General features: G+C 35.7%; 1 long non-coding RNA gene across 1 annotated transcript; it reads right to left on the bottom strand.

The window, feature by feature from the left end:
• Positions 1 to 9,895: 9,895 nt before the first annotated feature.
• On the bottom strand, positions 9,896 to 12,037 carry LOC127649777 (uncharacterized). Its single transcript, XR_007971316.1, has 6 exons — positions 11,892 to 12,037; positions 11,737 to 11,787; positions 11,393 to 11,437; positions 11,249 to 11,313; positions 10,983 to 11,127; positions 9,896 to 10,185 (listed from the first exon to the last, which is right to left on the bottom strand). It is a non-coding gene; the product is annotated as an uncharacterized LOC127649777 (long non-coding RNA).
• Between the last annotated feature and the right edge of the window lie 500 nt (positions 12,038 to 12,537).

Genomic DNA, 12,537 nt, shown 5'->3' with positions numbered 1-12,537 from the left:
AGTGTTAGGGGGACTGTGGTGATGCACTCTCAGATTGTTTGTGCATGCAATAAACCTTTTTACTACAGATGTTTAAATTAACACGTTAACGCATGCCAATGATTAAAGTTAAATGCATTTTTCTAGATTGGGATAGGACCTAAACTTGTGGAGGGGGTTGAAAACAACTGAAGAATGCAAACAATAGAGACAGGTGTCTAGGCTTATAAAGAGGAGGCTGTATTGTGATTGGATGAGATCCCTGACTGAATGAAAGCAAATCCAGAGACTTCCTGCTAGAAATCCCGCTTACACTTTCATTTCTTTCAAATAGTCAAATTCCCACTTAGACTTTGGGAAACATTTAATTACTTGATATTTTAGTCCATTTCTGTCTTTATACTGTGGAAGCAGGGTCCTAATTACAGGGAGGGCAGCCACCCTAGAGCCTGGGATGAGAGTGGGCCTGTGACGGTCGACCAAAAGAACCATAAAAACAACCATGGGCCTGAAGGGTCATAGGTCACCAACTTTACTAATACATATTACAATGGTATTGCAATTGCACTACATGTAGCATATTAGGTCAAATTAAAGGAATATTATGGGTTCAATGTGCTACAAATGCTGTCGACTGAACTTTCAATGTTGATAACCACTGAAATTAATTTTGACTCATCCCTCTTTATCTTTAAAAGAATAAAAAATCTGGGTCACAGTGAGGCACTTACAATGGAAGTGAATTGGGCCAATCTGTAAACAATACTGTTTCAAAAGTATAGCCACAAGACTTGAACAATATGCATGTTAACTTCATTTTAGTGCGATAAACTCGCTTCTTAATCTTTTCTGTTTAAGGTTTGTTGCCACGATGATGTAGCATAGTAAACCCTAAAGCAACTATACATTTTTTTGATTTAAACCGCTTGAATAATACACAACTTTTAATAGAATAAATACTGTAAGTGCCTTTATAAAATGATAAGCTTCACATTTATGACTTTCAAAACCTCTAAAAATTGGCCCCATTCACTTCCATTGTAACTTTGATTTAAAATATTTTTTTTTCAATAAATTATTTTGTGTTGTAATCAACAGTGCTACAAATGCTGTTGATTTAATCTTAAATGATCCCACAATATTCCATTATGAATAAAAACTAAATGAGTTGTCTCCCTCTCCTTCTGACTAAAGCTAGGCTCACCAGCTGTACAGTACATTAAACAATACAAGAGCACTCACACTGATAAAGCGTAAAATGATAAAGTGTAAAATGACATTACACAACAGTTATTTCCAGTCCTGGATCCTTCACATTTTTGTGTTCATGCCGTTCCAAATCAGTTTGAGAGCTCTGCATAAAGCTTGTGGTGGGGATTTTGGTTCATCCCAGTGACCCTCAAGTCTTTTGAATGTCTTCATTAAAAATTTTCACTGATACATTTAGTGAATATTTCTGTTGATTACATCTGCCAGTAGATGGCAACAAATGACCATCTTTTATTGACGACATAAAGATGGAACTCTATTCAAAGTCAGATTGTAAGGACTTGCTTGCACAAATAAATTAAATTACTTACTGCACCACCTGACCTTTGAACAACGTCGTCATCTGACAGGAAAGCAATTGTGTTGATAATTGCAAAATTGCAAGCAATTTTGATATTTTTGAAAAAACTGCACAAAAAATAATTTCAATATTTAAACTTAAACTTTGAAATTACATACAGTTTTGTCTTCCAATACCTGGCATGCTTAAATTCTCACTGACTGTCCATGATGATTGTCACTACTCGATCCGTACCGGAAACACGATTGGTACTGCGCATGTGCGAAAATGCGTCTACTTCCTGTCTGAATTATGTCGAAACAATTTACGGCAATTGTAGACAGTAGTTATTTGAGAAAATTGTTATGTATATTTTGATAAGTCACTTGTGATTTGTATCCTTTTTTTTGGCAATAAAGATTACTTTATTAAGCTTTAAAAAAAAAAAAAAAGACAGTAGTTATTTGACACTACCCGATCAGAGATAGCTTAACTAGTGATTCTCTTGATATAAAGACAATAATTGTATTGTTCCTATTGATGCATATTTCTTATTTCTCCCCTACGAGTGTTTTGTATGTTTTTTTCTTGTTAATAATAATAAAAAAAAAATTTTTGTATTTATATATTTCAAGGTTAAAATGTGGCACAAATTAAATTGATAAAATATATGGAAAAAAACAAACAAACAAAAAAAAAAAAAATATATATATATATATATATATATATATATTTGTATTGCTTAATGTGAACATTCAGTTCACAGTGTGGTACAACAAAGTTAATACACTACAATAAATATAAATATAAAGAATAACAGCAATATAAGAATACACTGTTAGACATTTTATTGCATTTTTGCGGTAACTTACTGGCAGCACTATTGCCAGTAAGTTACTGTAAGTTCCCCTTTACAGTAGCTTACCTGTAAATGTGTTTTACGGTAAGATGCCCTTACTGCAATTTCATTTTACAGTAAGATGCCCTTACCGCGATTTCATTTTACAGTAAGATGCCCTTACCGCGATTTCATTTTACACTAAGATGCCCTTACCGCAGTTTCATTTTACAGTACAATACCCTTACTGCAACTTATTTTTAATTTATTTTACACTATTTTATATTTTGCATTAATGCTATTGAATTTAATAAATTCCAAAAAAGTGACTTGAGTTCATGTACATCAGCATATTTTTTATTTTCTGTCACAATCAATTACATACATTTTTTTTATTGTGATGCAGCATTTAAAAAAATATATAGAAATTCATGTATAACAAATAAAAGCAGAGATCATGACAATACGCAAAAAAAAAAGCAAGTACAATAAAAATACACTAACAGTTCTCATTTAAAACAAGAGAAAACTAAATCAAAAGGAAATGGCACCCACCTCTCTACAAATCCCAAAGAAACAACAATATAAATTTGTATGGAAAAAGAACAATACAGCAACGGTTTACAAACAAATAACTGATCTGAGCTTTTGCCCACAAAGCTTCCTCTCCTCCAATCACAGCAGATTTACATCCGATCATTGGTGTCAGGTGGCAGCAATTCCTTCCTGCTTATGGGAAGTAGAGAGAGAAACAGGGAGAAAGGGGAAAATAAATAAATGAATAAAGAAAGAAAACAAAACAAATACGTCCTTGGACGTAACACACTCACACAGCAAGTTCTACAGGTTGTAGCACCAGCACCAGATTTGGTAATTTAATTCATTCAATTTATTATTTTGTCCCAGTCCAGCCCTGCATAATAAACGTACCTAATTTGACGTTCTCCACTCAAATTCGGTGAGCCTCTGCAGAAATGTTGCTACCCGGGAGTTGATGGCAGTCACCTTTCTCTTCACAACACCTCCTGTCTTTTGACTTGTGCCAACTTTGGCCATGCACTTGCTGCCCTCTTCAGGGTTGATCCTTAAAAAGAATCTTAAAACAAACACAGGTCTTACATTTTCATATTAACACATACAGTAGTCATCTTTAAAATCGGCACTTTATTTTTCTCAATATAAATAATGTAAGAAACAAGATATGATTTTTTTTCCCCATGAAAACAAGCACTGACTTTGTTTATAAAGTAAATCAAACACCCACCCACGCACGCACACAGGGGATAATCCATAGCTAGCTGTGCATTAATCGATTTTAAAGCATGACGTGGAGGCAAAGAACCACCCGAAACGAAGCGGAGGGTTGGTTGCCTCTGCAAAGTGCATTAAAATAATTTAATGCACAGCTAGCCATGGATAATCCCGCTTATACCATGGTAATTTGCCAGCACTGACAACTTAAAACTGTTGTTGATGTTTGCAGCGCAATATTTGACCGGAAGGGACAGGCTTGCGGAAAGCCTGAACACTTCTCTAGAGAGGAAATGGATCTGCTTGTGCGCGAGGTTTAAGACATATCTTTATGGATTCCACCATATCTTTATGTACACAATAATAATCTTTTACATTGTAATCTTTTTATTTTTAATATTTGGCATGTTTGTCTGCATGTGTAATAAGCGGAGCGTTGTGCATCCGCTTATAGGCGCATATTACTAACGCGCCCTTTAAATAAAAATAAAAAACACTGCCATTGACGTTAGACCAGGTTATAGACCAGGTTTTAGTTGGTCAATGGCGCAGTCGGTTTCAGTTTAAAAGAAAGTCATACAGGTTTGGAATGACATGGGTTGTGAATACATTAAATCATTTTCATTTTGGGTTAACTAATCCTTTAAGGTTTTTGTGGTGAAATACTCACCTCTGTACCATCTCCAGCGTAGTGGATGCTGCCTCCTGATACTCCAGATTGAACACATAAAAGGAGCTGAAAAAGACAGCGAAAGCACTGGCAAAGTTATGTAGTTGGTTAGCTTCATAGAAGACCTTCCCCTCAATGCTGACCATCCAGTGGGTTGCAGACAGCAGACTACCTAAAACAAAGGCATCTTCAGGTAAATTGTTTCATGTAATAGAATTCTTAACAACTATTTCTCATACCTAGCATGATCACCCGTGGTGTGGTAGGCAATGTCACCTCCTGCTCAATCGACATCTTGGTCGAGGTTGGCTGAAAGAAAGATAATAATAATAAAATTCTCAGATATTGCAAATAATTTCTATTTAAGAAAAAAAAATTGAGATTTCAACTTAGAGTGATGGTGTAAAAAATGTAAAGAAAGAACTTTTCGTCGAGGTAATTGATTATGCGTATTCCGGCTTCTCCGAGCGGGGAAAGGGCTGCCTCTGCGAATTTCGCGAAGACACGAGGGGACAGAGACAGGCCGAAATGGAGGACTTTGTACTGATACGCCTGGCCATCGAACGCGAACCGTAGAAGAGGTCGGTGTCGTGGCAGAATCGAGACATGAAAGTACGCGTCCTTCAGGTCAACCGCTGCGAACCAATCTAGATGCCGGACACCAGACAGAATCAGTTTCTGGGTGAGAATTTTGAACGGGAGTTTGGACAGAGCCCGGTTGAAAACTCGCAGGGAAGCGTGCCGAGGAGGCGGGGGGTTTCGAGGGATTTACCCGGCAAACGGAGCCCGTCATTGTCCCCAGATCATCTTCATCGCCCGTGTGCCTGCCCCAATCCCGTAGGAAGGAGGTGAGGCGCGGGCGGCTGAAGTGGCTTTCTCTCACTACAAGAAAAAGCCGCGATCGCATTTCTGTCATGGCTATGTTCTCGTACTGAAAACATAGACCATTCATAAAAGAAGGGAACTACCATTTTAACTAGTGGAAATTGAATTGTTGATGTCAAGAATTCATATCCTGGAAATGAATAAAAGTTAAAACGGCTTGCCATAGTGATTGGCTACATTGCTGCTCATGGCTGCAAAACTATGGAATTACTATTGTGTCAATAATAATTAATGTAACTTTATAAAACTGAACGTAACTTTATAAAACTGAGTAACTTTTCAGAAACTATCAAAAATATTCCATTAAAAAGAAGAAAAACACAATTAAAATGAAAAAAAATGAACTCAGTCGCACGAATTTAACAGGCTCTTCAAATATGCTTCATTTTTTGTTAATGTTTTTCAAAGATTCGTTTTCGCAAATCGTGGATTCTGAATACATTGCCACAGATTTCGCTTACGCTTCGCAGTTTTTCGTTTGCTGTTTTGACACAAACCTCTCGTGGGGGTGGGCTTAACAGTGATCTACACTGATTGGATAGTGAGCTTTTGATGGACAGGTGCTCTCTCTCGGATGTACAGACGTCACTCAGTGGCGCGCATATTGGAATCTGTGGCAATGTATTCAGAATCCACGATTTGCGAAAACGAATCTTTGAAAAACATTAACAAAAAATGAAGCATATTTGAAGAGCCTTTGTAATGGAATATTTTTGATAGTTTCTGAAAAAGTTACGTTCAGTTTTATAAAGTTACATTAATTATTATTGACACAATAGTAATTCCATACAAAACGCGTTGCAAATAGGTTAATTTTCCGTTCTCCAGAGCGTGAACACAAATAAGCACAAATATACACTGGAGCGTTTGGCAAATCTGTTATATTAGATATATATATATATATTATTACAGTATCAATTGAGGGTGCTCTTGCTTGCGTTTGAATGTACATAGCACCACCATAGAATCGGGCTTTTTAGGCGGGAGCGAGAGCGCTAGACCTACATCAAATACCCTAACGTCACACACATTTAACGGTATTTATTTAAATGACGAGTAAAATATGCCTTAACTGGCCGTAAAAATTACGGAAAACCATTGTTTGTGTAAATACTAGATTGGGTCCATCGACTGGAAAAGACAGTCAGACATAATGGGATATGAAAGCGGCAGTTTTTGAGGAAAACTAAGTTCCTTCAGACTGTCCTGATAGCCTATTAGATTGTATTACTTTCTTCATACATTTAGCTATATTTAATTGATATTCGTAATAGTTTACGCTGTAAAAGTAACTTATAAAAGAAATTTGTTCAGTTAAAGTACTTACCTCAGAAAAACTCACAGCTGGCGTCGATCTAAGCGATCCACTCTCAGGTCTGCTATGCGCGCACTTGACACACAAACCTCTGTTTAAATTCTGCGAGGCTTTTGCGCGGGCTTTGCACGCGAACAACAATTAAAATTGTGTGAGGTAATGTCTATGTGTGAGGTCTAATGTGGATTAAAAAAAATTTTTTTTGAGAAAATGCTAATATAAAAATGACTTATTTATATAAGATTAAAATAAATCCTTCCATCCACGTGTTTTTTTATTTAACTTTTAAAGTTCATCGCTTATAAATGAGAATGCAGATTCATGATTTTCATCGGCAGGGGGAAAAACTATAAAACATTATTATATGACATTTTAATAGGCCTAACAAATTAATACAATATGCATATAGTAATAGAAGTTGTGTACACAATGAACAGAAGTGCAGTCATCCTGTGAATTATAAGGCAATATAGGCTACAACTTGATGGTATGTACAGGTGAAACTCGAAAAATTTGAATATCGTGCAAAAGTTCATGTATTTCAGTAATTAAAAGGTGAAACTAATATTTAGTAGCCTATAAATATACATATGCATGATTATACTTTTCAGAGGGCCGACATTTCTGTATTTAAAATAATTTTTTTAAAATTGATTTATTTAATTTATTGATACATTTTTGTATTATTATGCAATCAAATATGCAATCAAATACCAACAAAGCATACATAACAACCGCGCGCACGCATATGTGCAAGTGTAAGTGTGAATCTTAACAGAGGAACATCTTATATGTACAACAGATAATAAAAATGTATATAATAATACATAAAAAACATTGATGACAATAATAATAATGATGATGATAATAATAGTAAAAAATAAAAACTGGAGGATGAGGAAGATATGATAATAGTCTTTTATAATAATACAATTATGCAATAGCAACTTTTCATCATGAGGGGGAGGCTGGAGGATAAGGAAGAGGACAAATAATAATAATAATAATATAATAGTAATAATAACAATAACAAGACGATTACTAATAAAAGGCTGCCTCTGATTCCTCCTTGGCATGGCATAAGTTAGACCCCCGCCCACGCCACACTACAATGGGCCACCAAGAAGAGGCGCAGCGGGGCCAAGGGCCCATGCCCCCCATCCCCAAGAACATTCTCCACCTCCGGCTGCCACACACCATGCTTACCCTGTTTGTTTGCTGTGTTTATTTTTCTATTTTTTTATTTGTATTTATTTTATTATTATTTTTTTCCTGTATAGTGCTGTATATATATGCCGATTCATACTGCAGAGAGGCAGTCCTTGTCAACAGAAACACACTTCAAGAAATCTGTCTTCTTCATTTACAGTAGCACTACTGCTTTTGCGTAAACAGTAAAGTACTGCAAATTACCATATACAGTAAGTTACTGTAAATTTCATACAAAATACCCACAATGCAGTGCATATTACAGTAGTTAACCGTAAATAATATAAATGGTATTTTACTGGGCTTTTTTGCGGTAAGTAACTGTATAATTACGGCAAAGTCTAACAGTTAAGGAAACTACTTTACCAAACTCAAAACAGAAACAAAACTAAAAAGTAACTAAAATAATAAACTAGAAAGAAAAAGAAAGTGGGAATTACTTAAATTAAAAGAAAATTACACATTAATTAAATTAAAATGTTTGTAGGCCGTGCAAATTGTACATGTTCTGAGTGCTTTTTTGTTAAGTGAAGTATTATCTCTTGTAAGAATGCCAAAAAATAGGTTTACAATTAAAAATATTTACATTTATGAATATAAAATCTACATAGTCAAATAATTACATTTATTATAAAGCAGGCATTTGGATCTGCTTCAACAAATTCAAAAATAACAGTTTTAGGATTCTTTGAAAAACTTAGATTTTTAGATAAACAAACTAACATCTTCCCAAAGTTGCAAAGAATAAAAGCATGACCAAAACAAATGAAGAGAGGTTTCAGTGTCATTCTGACAAAAAGAGCAATTAGTGTCAAAATCAGATCTAAAATGTTTCTTTAAGAAATTTTTGACAGGGTAAATATTATGAATGAATGAAAAAGATATTTGTTTTACTTTGCTTTTTTGCATAGACCATATATTTTTCCAATTTAAATGATCAAAGAGTCCATTCCAATATGAGATTATAGGAGGGGCAGAGACAATGTTCTCAAGGAATAGAGCTCTTATTTTATGATTCCTTCCTTTTTTTTCAGTGAAACATATCACACCAATAGGTGTGCTTACAGGTTCAGGAGAGGGTAATGAACCCATAAGAGTGTGTATTATTTTGGAAAATCATGTGTAAGCCAGATGGAATAGCATCCATAACTGTTACATTCTGAAATAAATTCAGTATACCTAAAAAGCAAACCTTCATTATTAAAGAGCTGTCTTACATGAAATATTCCATTACTGAACCAGTAATTATAGAACAAAGATTTATTCTTAAATAGAATGTTCCTACTGTTCCATATGTAACACAGATGAGGAGAAAAGTTTAGTGCCAAAAGTCCATGCCAAAAGAACTTGTTGGTGAAAGTTAGATAGATTGACAGGGACTTATTGAATACCATAATTACATAAAAAAAAAAAAATTGCACCACCAAGTTGTGAGAAGGCAAGCTGAGGGAAAATATTCCAAATAGAGGTGGGGTTAAGGAATCGATTAATCCAGTTTTTTTTAATTGTGTTATTTAGTGAGCTGAACTCAATGAAGTTTAAGCCACCCTTTTTGTGAGAATTTAGTATCACTGACTTTTTCAAATAATGGTATTTGTTTTTCCATAAAAATTTAATTAATATCCCATTGATTACTTTACACGTGGGCTTATCAATGTACAATGCCTGAGTGGCATTAATTAGGCGAGACAGACGCTCTGATTTAACAAGCAAAGATTGTTAAATCTTGTTAAATCAAAGATAGGTCTCTCTCTGCAGCCCCGCAATTAAGCCGCTTCATTGTTTATGTAACAATTGTGTTCAAATTAGCACTGCATATAGTTATATTTGGTTATTTGTATACCCAAATATGTAACAGCTTTTAACTGAAATACCACAAATTGTATCGTACTGTTTTTAATCAGAAATAATTCACATGTATTGAGATTAAGAGCTAAAAGCCTCAGGCTTTAGAAAAGACATGAACATAGGGTGCATAGGGCTGCTGTTAAACTGAATAATTTACATTTGTTAGAACCCATTTGGGAAATACAGATGTGTTTATAAGTGTGTGTGCATTTCTTTACATTTAATATTTTATTTTCTAAAGATATGTTCTACTTATTTCAGCATACTTTAACAAATGTCTGCATTTAAGGAACACACAGGATAAAGTTATTTATTCATTCAATTTATTTAATACATTAATTAATTGCTTCCATCCCTCACTGACTCACTCACTGGAACATGGCATTGACCTTCAGGCCTTGTTCATCAACACAGTATGACAAAAATACTTCCATGTCCTCTTGACACTGAAATATAAACAAAAATTCATCCTTTGTATTGGAGAATTCACCCCCCAGGACCTTCCTGAGGGCATTTTGTTGTTCATCCCTGTTCATTTGCAGAAATGCAGGCTCTCTCACATCCCCATGGAATAAGTCTCTGTGATTGTGAACCCAGTGCCAAGCTGCATGAAGGTCTTTTACAATGGCCGGCTGTTGCACCTGGTGAAATAAAGGATATATATATATATAAAAATGGCACGTAAACTAATTAAACTATATATCGAGCAAGCATGCATGCAACTGCTATGGTTGTTATCCTTGAACAACAGGTGTATTCCTTTAAAATCCTTTAAAAACAGCATGTATTTCTGTTAATCTGCAGTATTCTGACATATATCCTTGATGTATTTCCTAGATATCCCTTATATGATATGTTCCTGGCATGCTGTTTTGCCTTGATGAGTTAAATAGCTTTGGAGCTTGTATTTTCTTTCATTAATCAAATGGTAATGTGAAGGAACAAACAAGGCCGCCTCATTGTAAGGGTTTGCTGAAATGGAGGTGAAAAGTAAAAGGTATGGTGAGGACAAGGCTGGTTTGTCTCTTACACAAATGTTTCTAAGTTGATGTGTTCTTACCATGAACTATGACGTATGTCCAAAATAAGTGGAGTTACCAGCTGATGTATGTTTTTAAAAAAATAGATAGGTGTGGAATTTTCCACCAATATTTAATTAATGAAGGAAATAAAACATATTGGTGGCGAGGGAAAGAGACAAGGGCAATAATCCCATTGGTCAGAGATAGTGGGTAAAAGATAACAAAAGGTATATAACTGAGAACTTAGGAGGATAAAGTCAGGACAGACAGCTGGCTGGACTCATGTTTGTTGGTGTTCAATAAACTACAACTTTGGCATCTGGAACTCAAGACTCCGAGAGTTTTCTTATAACTTAGTGAGATTCATCGCGATTTTCCACGACACTGCTTGATATATGAACAATAAAATCATTTACCTTATCAGCGTTCTCTTCAACCACAACTCTTCTGCTGGGCAACAGGTTTGTGGTGGTGGATTTGGACACCCTAAAGACAGGCTCAAGGGTTCCCTGAAGGAGTTGGGATGCTTCTTCTGTTCAGTATGCAAATCTCTGTCCATAACTTTGGCAAATATGTAAATGTATATGCACTGTATTTGTAAAACAACTTTCTAGTATCACTTTGCCAACAGTGACTTAATACAGCCAAGATACTGAAATTTTATCTGTAGAGTCTGTTATACCCTTCTAGGCAAAACCTCTCCATCAGCTGAATACACCACCACTGGCGAATCAATGGCACCTCCTCCTAAAAACACAAAAACACAAATAAAAATTGGACATATACCAGTAGTTTGATGGCATACTTGTGTGAAAATCCAGCTTACCTCTGTGAATGTTAATGGACATGATGTACAGGTGCTGAGAGCATACTGTGAAATACAAATAACACTGTAAGACTTTGATTTTATTATTTACATTTATGCATTTGGCAGACACTTTTATCCAAAGCGACTTACAGAGCCCTAATTACAGGGACAATCCCCCTAGAGCAACCTGGAGTTAAGTGCCTTACTCAAGGACACAATGGTGGTGGCTGTGGGGCTCAAACCAGCTGATTCCTAATTCCTTCTGATTACCTTCTGGTTACCAGCGTACCAGTTATGTGCTTAGACCACTACACCACCACCACTCCATGATCTAACAGCTTTGACAAATTAAACATTCTTACCATCAGCATGTAGACACCACAGGAATTCCCTGAACACTGTTGAGGAAAAAACTGGAAAAGTGCATCCAGTTAGTTTAAAAAACTGATAGCTTGTTTAAACATGTATACATACATACTTAAATTAGCTTTACACAATTCCATCATTTAAAACATACCTCAAGGTCTCTTCCTGTTTTTTCAGTCCAGGATCCTGGGTCAATGAAGGTTGCAATGTGTCTGGCATTCCAAAGAAAACACAAAATAAACGTGTAATTAAATGATCAGTTCTGTAGCCTAAGAACGAGGCTCTTATACGATCTTGAAGCCTCAGAACAAGGCTCTTATACAATCTTGAAGCCTCAGAACAAGGCTCTTATACAATCTTGAAGCCTGAGAACGAGGCTCTTATACGATCTTGAAGCCTCAGAACAAGGCTCCTATATGATCTTGAAGCCTGAGAACGAGGCTCTTATACAATCTTGAAGCCTCAGAACAAGGCTCTTATACAATCTTGAAGCCTGAGAACGAGGCTCTTATACGATCTTGAAGCCTCAGAACAAGGCTCCTATATGATCTTGAAGCCTGAGAACAAGGCTCTTATACAATCTTGAAGCCTGAGAACGAGGCTCTTATACAATCTTGAAGCCTCAGAACAAGGCTCCTAGATGATCTTGAAGCCTGAGAACGAGGCTCTTATACGATCTTGAAGCCTGAGAACGAGGCTCTTATACAATCTTGAAGCCTCAGAACAAGGCTCTTATACAATCTTGAAGCCTCAGAACAAGGCTCTTATACAATCTTGAAGCCTCAGAACAAGGCTCT

The sequence above is a fragment of the Xyrauchen texanus genome, chromosome 9 (genome assembly GCF_025860055.1).
Source record: "Xyrauchen texanus isolate HMW12.3.18 chromosome 9, RBS_HiC_50CHRs, whole genome shotgun sequence".
Taxonomy (NCBI): domain Eukaryota; kingdom Metazoa; phylum Chordata; class Actinopteri; order Cypriniformes; family Catostomidae; genus Xyrauchen; species Xyrauchen texanus.
The sequence above is the reverse complement of the archived record's forward strand: the minus strand, read 5'-3'. Positions and strand labels throughout refer to the sequence as shown.